Source organism: Hylobates moloch, unplaced genomic scaffold, assembly GCF_009828535.3.
Source record: "Hylobates moloch isolate HMO894 unplaced genomic scaffold, HMol_V3 SCAFFOLD_6, whole genome shotgun sequence".
In the NCBI taxonomy this organism is placed as follows: domain Eukaryota; kingdom Metazoa; phylum Chordata; class Mammalia; order Primates; family Hylobatidae; genus Hylobates; species Hylobates moloch.
The window spans coordinates 26996550-27005320 of record NW_026652281.1 but is presented as its reverse complement, the minus strand read 5'-3'; the positions used below and the strand labels follow the sequence as shown (position 1 = coordinate 27005320).

Below are 8771 nucleotides of genomic sequence, written 5' to 3'. Positions count from 1 at the left end.
ACATGAGTTCTCACTGCTACATAGTTTTGATAATTAATTTTAATGTCAATTCTATGATTTGTAGGCATTATTATAGCCAATTTACAGATGTGGAATCTGAAGCTTGAAGTGGTCACATAACTTTTTGAAGATGATTCAGCCAGTCACTGAGAAGGATAGAAGTCAAATGCACTTTTCTTTAATCACAGCCTATGACTTTTCTACTACACAATACCGTATCTACACCTTTACCAAATAAGTACTTGTTTCTACACGTTCCCTTTATTTGTTCCATGTGTGGATTTTTATAACTTTACCTTAATTTTATCCTCATTAAAGAAAAATAATATATCATATTACTTTTATATTCTGTACCTTATGAAGAATCAGTATGGTTTCTGGCCATAGCAAATGGAAGAAGGGCCTCACATTAAGTCATAATATACTTCAAACTGTCAAAATGAAGTTTGCAATGTTACAGTTTATATATCCAAGAGTGAAAGATGCTGACAATCCCATGCATTGTATGGCATCACATATGGCAGAGGATGACATGAGCTATGTAACTGGCAACCATAAATAATTTGTATTCGTTTTAAGACAATGTAAAAATTATAAATTCTTGATCTGTATAGAAAGTAAAAACTAAAGTTAACTCACTCTGTGAGAAAAATTAATCACAAATCTTCAAGGCAGGATGTGTCTTTTGCCCTGCCCCAATTTTTATGGTAGAAATCACTTTAGAAATCTATTTTAAATCTGTGTTCTATTTAAATGGATTTTGTAAAGTTAAATCACATGGAGTGACGCAAATTCCATTTAGATAGCAAAGTCTCTTTCAAAACATAGGCAGTAAACTATTCTACAGAAGATGCAGGGTTTTATAATTTTTTTAAAAAATGTAAATTTGTTCAATTATATATAAAGCAACTGTGGATTACCAAAACATGGAATGCCATAAAACTTACAAAATAAGTTCTTACAAAATAAAGGAATATTGACACTTAAAAGTTGCGTTCAAAAAATGTTGGGGGAGAAAAACTCTCAGTTGTTATGCTACTTTAAGCTATGGTAGGGAAAGACTCAAAAAAGCTGTGGAACTAGGAAAGATTTTTAAAAAGAGAGGTTTTTCCCTTAAGTTGTTAGAAATGGGAAACTAAGCTTTCCGGACCTGGCCCAGCAGGAGGCGCCATCATGGGAGTTCACAACCGCCACAACAAGGACCAAAGGTTCAGCGCAAGGAGCCCAAGAGCCAGGATATCTACCTGAGGCTGTTGGTCAAGTAGTACAGGTTTCGGGCCAGATTAACGAACTCCACATTCAACCAGGTTGTGTTGAAGAGGTTGTTTATGAGTCGCACCAACCAGCCACCTCTGTCCCTTTCCCAAATGATCCGGATGATGAAGCTTCTCAGCCGGGAAAACAAAACGGCCGTGGTTGTGGGGACCATAATGGATGATGTGCAGGTTCAGGAGGTGCCCAAACTGAAGGTGTGTGTACTGTGATGACCAGCTGGTCAGACCGCAGCAGCATCCTCAGGGTGGGGGGCAAGATCTTCACTTTTGACCAGCTGGCCCTGGACTCCCCCAAGGGCTGCAGCACCGTCCTGCTCTCCAATCTTCACAAGGGCCGAGAGGGGTACTGGCATTTCGGCAAGGCCCCGGGAGCCAACTCGAAAGTTCGAGTGCAGTGGAGGCCTACAGGCCAGCCGAGGCTACAAAAACAAACCCTGGATCCTACCCTCTTATTAAAATGATTTTGGATACTGACAAAGAAAAAAAAAAAAAAAAATAAGAAATGGGAAACTATGGCTCCTCCTTAAGTGAAATGGAGAGGTGAAGCAGGCTGAGCTTCTGGGTGGGGTGGGGACTTGGGGAACTTTTCTGTCTAGCTAAAGGATTGTAAACGCACCAATCAGCGCTCTGTGTCCAGGTAAAGGTTTGTAAACGTACCAATCAGAACTCTGTAAAAAAGCACCAATCAGTGTTCCGTGTCCAGCTAAAGGTTTGTAAACACACCAATCAGCACTCTTTAAAAACGGACCAATCAGCACTCTGTAAAATGGACCAATCAGCTCTCTGTAAAATGGACCAGTCAGCTCTCTGTAAAATGGACCAATCAGCAGAATGTGGGCGAGGCCAAATAAGGGAATAAAAACTGGCCACCTGAGCCAGCAGCAGCAACCCGCTTGGGTCCCCTTCCATGTTGTGGCAGCTTTGTTGTTTTGCTCTTTGCAATAGATCATGCTGCTGCTCACTCTTTGGGTCCACACTACCTTTATGAGTTGTAACACGCACCACGAAGGTCTGTAGCTTCACTCCTGAAGCCAACGAGACCATAAACCCACTGGCAGGCATGAACTACTCCAGACGTGCCACCTTTAAGAGCTGTAACACTCACTGCGAAGGTCTGTGGCTTCACTCCTGAAGTCAGCGACACCATGAACCCACCAGGAGGAACGAGCAACTATGGATGCAGCACCTTTAAGAGCTGTAACACTTACTGCAAAGGTCTGCACCTTCACTCCTGAAGTCAGCGAGACCAGGAATCCACCAGAAAGAAGAAACAACTCTGGATGCACCACCTTTAAGAGCTGTAACACTCACTGTGAAGGTCTGGGCTTCACTCCTGAAGTCAAGCGAGACCACGAACCCACCAGAAGGAAGAAACTCCGTACGCATCTGAATATCAGAAGCAACAAACTACAGACACACCGTCTTTAAGAACTGTAACACCACGAGGGTCCGCGGCTTCGTTCTTGAAGTCAGCGAGAGCAAGAACCCACCGGAAGGAACAAATTCCAGGCACAAAATCAAAGGCTGCTAAAAGATGCCTGGAAAGGGTTTTAAAAGGTTTCTTTTCCCAAAGCTTATCAAGGGCTTAACAAGGATTTTCATAATTTAAAAAGAAGACTAAATTTTAATCGCCAAGAGGAAAATTAAGAAAGTTTCATTTGTCAATTATGTGCGTGTGCACATGCAGTGTGACATTATCTTAAAGTCCATTCCAATTAGTTTATTTTATAAAGAGGGTAACTTAGTGTTGCTAATTGTGTATGGTTACCTGTTGACCTCAAGACAAATTTGGCAAAAGAAGAGGAAGACCTATGCATTGCAAACTACAAAACGTCACTGAGAGAAATTGAGACTAGACAAATAGATACACTGTGCTCCCAGTTCAGACAATTGAATAGTGTTAAGATGTCAGTTCTTCCAAAATTGATCTATAGGGTTAATGCAATCCCAATCAAAATCCCGGCTTTTTAGTAGAAATTGATAAGCTGACTCTAAATTCTATACAAAAATGAAAGGATCTAAACATTTGAAGACAATATTGATAAAGAAGTTGGTGGATTTATACTACCTGATTATAAGAATTATTTTAAAGCAACAATCTAGTATGGTACTGGCCTCAAGACAGATAATAAAAACAGAAAATGGAGTCTAAAATAAACTGACAAATCTATAGTCAACTAATTTCTAAAACACACAAAAATAATTTAATATAAAAAAAGATTTGAAAAAATGTTACTGAAACAATTCAATATCCACACTAAAACCAAATACTATGTCCCATGGTATAAAATAACCCAAAATGATCATAGACCTAAATGTAAAAAGTAAAACTGTAAAATTTCTGGAAGAAAGCGTAGCTGAAAACCTTTAAGACTTTGGATTAGGTAAAAATTTCTTGGATATGACAGCAAAAAGCATGATTCATTTTTTAAAATGATAGCACTTCATCAAAATTAAGAATATCTTCTCTTTGAAAAACATTATTAAGAAAATGAAAATGAAGTCCAAACTGGGGAAATACAGTCACAAATAACTATCTGGAAAAGTACTTGTATTCAGAATACGTTTTTTCAAAAACTCAAAATAGAACAAACAAACCTATTAGAAATAGCAAAATATTTCAATAGACACTTCACCAAAGTAGATATAGTAACCACATAAAAAAGTTTTTAGTATCATTAGTCCTTAGTCACCTATAAATTAAAACCATAGTAAGGTATCACTACACACCTTTCAGAATGGCCACAATTATCAAGACAGCAGACCAAGTATTGGTGAGAATGTAGAGCAACTGAGCAACTGAAGCTTTCAAACACTGCTTCTTGGAAATGTAAAATGCTGCGATCACTTTGGGAAAAAAAATTAGCTTTTTTATTTTAAAGTTCGACATATACCTGGCTTATGTGCCAGATATTTTACTCCTAGATGTATATCCCTAAAAATAAATGAAAGACTATCTTCCTACAAAGGATTATATATGAATGTTCATATGGTCCTTACAAGCTGTTGCTCAAAAGTGGAAATAACCCAAATGTCCAAAAACAGCTGAATCAATAAATGGATTATGGGATATTCATAAAAGGGAATACTATTCAGCTATAAATGTAATGAACTAAGGATGCATGTAGCAATATAGAGGACTCTCAAAATAATAATGCTGAGTGAAAAAGGCAGACAAAATATGGTACATACTGTAGGATTCAATTTATATAAATTTATGGAAAATATAAAGTAATCTATAATGGCAAAAAGCTGTTTAGTGATTATCTTGGGTATGCTGAATGGGATGATGTGATTACAAAGAAGGACAATAAAACTTTGCCATAATATATATGTTCATTATCTTGATTATAGTGATGGCTTCATCAGCATATAACTAGGTCAAACGTATCAAATTGCATACTTTAAATATGGGCAGTTTGTCATATATTAGTTATACTTCAATTAAGTTGTAAAAATAGTTATAAAAGCAAAAGGTATATCTGCAGTGGTTTATATATATATTCATTTTAATTTAAAATGTGTGGAATTGGCCACTTGTCTGACTTTTCTCTCTACTAAATAAAAATAAATACTACTTACTCATACTTTTCTATTTCTGTTGTCATCTGATGTCAAAGTTCACATGAAAAGAGAAATGGTAAATTCTATATTACAGAATACAGGAAATCTTCAAGTATTATGCTCTCCAATTATACCATAATTACAAAATGATAAGGGTAGAAATTATAACTATCTCAATGTCTGTGCCTGTTTGTTCTCTTAGCTTTCTCTCCCTTAGTAGAAAAAATGATGGAAGAACTTTAAGCAAACCTGTCACTCCTATGAAATTCAAATGCTAATCCAAAATTTTTTTTAAAGTGGTGCCTTAAAATGCTGCAGGCCACATACATAAACAAAGTATACCTGGAACTTGCAAAATGTAGAATAGAATATCTAGTCCACAAGACTCTTAAATTCGAAAAATGTACATGAGCTAGGTAACAAAAAGTTTTCACCTCCTAAATATCACAGCTTAAGATTTCCTCTTTTCTGAAAATACTAAGTATATTTTATTAATATATTTCTAAAGGGAAAGCTAGAACATCAGACAGGGAAATTAAAGCATATTATAATCATCTACTTATGTATTTGCAAAAGCGTCATATCTGTTATAAAATAAATAAATTCACCTTGGTAAATTTATTTTAAAAGATGAGAATCACTTTTTAAGAAAGCATATGCTGTATGATTTACACTGTTAATATTCTTAACTCTACAAGTACAGATATTACGTATTAGTCAAGACACACATGGAATTTTCATTTTAACAATAAAATCTCCCTAAGGCAATAGAATTCAGAAATAAAGACAGTTACAGAAAGCCCATTCTTCTCCTTTCCATTGGCTAAATTCCTCTTTTCCTCAAATCAGCCATCCCTTGAAATAACAAAAGCAAGAGAAATTTATAAACTGAGAGTGGCGTGATAGAAGATAAACAGTAGGAAAACATGTAACTACCAGAGCAGCACTTCATGACCTTTTCCACATCATAGCACACATAGGAAAATATACTATTTGTAGGGCACACTGCAGTAAGTTGAGAATGATTATGGCTAGAGGGAAGTCTATCAATTCTAGCCTCCTAAGGCCCAATCAGACCATGTCAAGGGCCACAGGGAGCAAAATCTCAGACATATCCATCACTCATTTGTGGTACACCCACTGTGTGCTCTGACACTGGGAATAGTTAAGCTAGAAGATTTTTATGTTCATCCACAGCATGGAAAATTGGAAAAAGGAATAGTGAATTTTCTATATCTTACACCTTAGAATAAGCAGATTGGTTTTCCCCAGGATTCCCTAATACTTGTGATCCATATGGTAGCATTACTTCCAACAGACCTCATATTTATAAATAATTATATTCCTGAAAAGGTACTGTGTTGAAAATGTTATAATTTAAGTGCATTTTCTCCATTACACATATTTTACCAGAGACGTTAATGTATTGTGACCAAGTTCAAGACCTCTGATAATTCAGTATAATGCTACAACAACCATTTAATTTACTTATTTTATATAAAAGAATTGCTATCCCCATATATCTTTGTTTAAAGTGGTTATAAACAAATAGACAAGACAGTATGTAACTAATACCATGAAATCATATATAATATGTATGTGCCTCTATAATTCCTCAGTCTTAATATCAGAAATTGAATAAACCTGCTTTAGGAAGAAAAGAATTAATACTGGCCAGATTTACCCTTTTGCCCAAAACAATCAAAGAAAGAAAAATATATATTAAGCAATGGTTTTCAAGACACATCAGTGATTCCCAGATAAACAAGAAAAAAAAATAGTCCCCAAGATTGTCTCAGTTTGTGGCCTGGAGAGCATATCCTGATCACAGCACAATGAAGAACCACCCCCAGGCAGAACCCAGTAATTTCCCTCAGATGAGCAGATGGATGTGGAAGTCTGAAGAGACTAAGGTGGCCAAAATTCATTAGGTGGAGTACCAAAAAGGATAGAGTTATGAAGACAAAGTACTCTAGAAATCTACAGAAGATCATCACACGCACATGAGGAAGCTACCTAACATCTAAGAAAGAACCACCTGAAAGTATTAAGGGAACAAATCCCTTAGCCAGTGTGAAAAAACTCATAATTCAGATATATCAAGTGAAGGACTCAGAACTGGTTTAAAATTACCCCCACAGAAAACTTTGTCCTGGCCTCACTTAACAAAACGTAAAAGCAAGTCCCCAAATGAACAAAATGTTTCCAAGTAACTTAACTGCATCATGTAACAAAGCCCAAATATATTTATAGAAATACAAACATATCCAGCACCTAAGAAAATAAAATCTACAAAGTCTGGCCTCCAATAAAAAATTATTAGCCATGCAAAAAAGCAATAAAATATGACCCATAATGAGAAGAAAAACCAAGCAGGCAAATCAGCCCCATTTACAAACTGAATGTCATCAAAACTAAAAACTTCTGCTCTTCAAAAACACACTGCGGCAAGAATGAAAAACAAGATACAGACTGGGGAAAACATTTGCAAGTTACATATCTGATGAAGGATCTCTATCTAAAATGCATAAAAATCTCTCAAAGCACAATAACACAAACAAATTAAAAATGGGCAAAATACTTAAGCACATACCAAAGTAGACAATCACAAAACCCATATGACAGTAACCCCACTATCATTAATAATTAGAGAAATGCAAATTGAAACTACAATAAAATATCAGTATGTACCTATTAGGATAAAACTCTCAAACTGTGAAATGAACAATGGTCCAATGGCTTTAAAATGTTTTGGCAGTTTCTGAAAAAGTGAAACATACATTTAAGATATGATCCAGCCATTCTACTTCAGGGCATTTACCCAGGAGAAATAAAGCAACTGTCCACACCATGACTGATACATGGATGTTTAAGCAACTGTATTTATAACTGCCAGAAAGTAGAAATAATCCAAATGCCCATTTGGACAAATAAATTCTGATAAAAACATACAAGGAAATACTACTTCTCTGTAAAAGGGGATTGATTATTGGGCACACAACAAAGTGGATGAACTTCAAAATTATTATGGTGAGGGAAGGTAGCCAAGCAAACAAAAGAAAGCACATACTCTATAATTTCATTTACATAAAATTCTGGCAAATGCTGACTAATCTATAGTGACAGAAAACAGATCAACAGTTGTCTGGGATGGGAAAGAACAGAAATGGATTAAACAAGTGATTATAAAAGGTCAAAAGAAAATTTTAGGGTGTGATATATCCAGTATTTTGATGATGGAGATGGTTTTACAGGTATATAAATACATCAAAGCTTATCAAATTGTACATTTTATGTAACTGCTGTTACGGTATGTCAATTAAACCTCAATACAGCTCTTAAGATTTTTAAAATCAAACAATTAAGAAACATTTATTTTGGGATTTGAATATTATTGTATTAGGAATTATACTAGAATAAAAATTCTTGTGTTTTCCATACCTTGACTAACTTCTTCCCAGGGTGAAGGAGTGATTTGTTGGTGAACTTCAGAGAAGAAAATGGTTCTGGTGGCTCAGGTCCTTCTGGATTCCCACTTCCCAGATCTGCCTCCCACAGAGAGTATTCACTCTGGTCTTCCCTATGCCGTGCAGCAACAGACTTGGACTCTTCAAAAAATACATAAATAACTCATATTATTTGCAATGAATTTTGCCCTTATTTAACAAATATTTTCAAGTACTCCTTATGTATCAGACATCCTTCCAAGCTTGAGAGATAGTAGAGAGATTGTATTCTACCTTCATGAATACATTCTAATTGCAAGTGATTGATTGAATTATTGGACTCAGTACTTCAGCGTTTCTTATTTCTACCTAATTTTCCTTCCTTTATTTAGAAAAAGAAATAGTAATGAATATGTTGCATACCATCATTTCTTAGTTCCTCTGACTAGAGCCCTCCATTTGTACTCTTCCCCTGGTCTATGTCAGT

The 8771-nt window shown here is 35.7% G+C and overlaps 1 pseudogene; it reads left to right on the top strand.

The window, feature by feature from the left end:
- Nucleotides 1-1173: 1173 nt before the first annotated feature.
- LOC116470518 (large ribosomal subunit protein eL18-like) lies at nucleotides 1174-1735 on the top strand (annotated as a pseudogene).
- Nucleotides 1736-8771: the final 7036 nt, after the last annotated feature.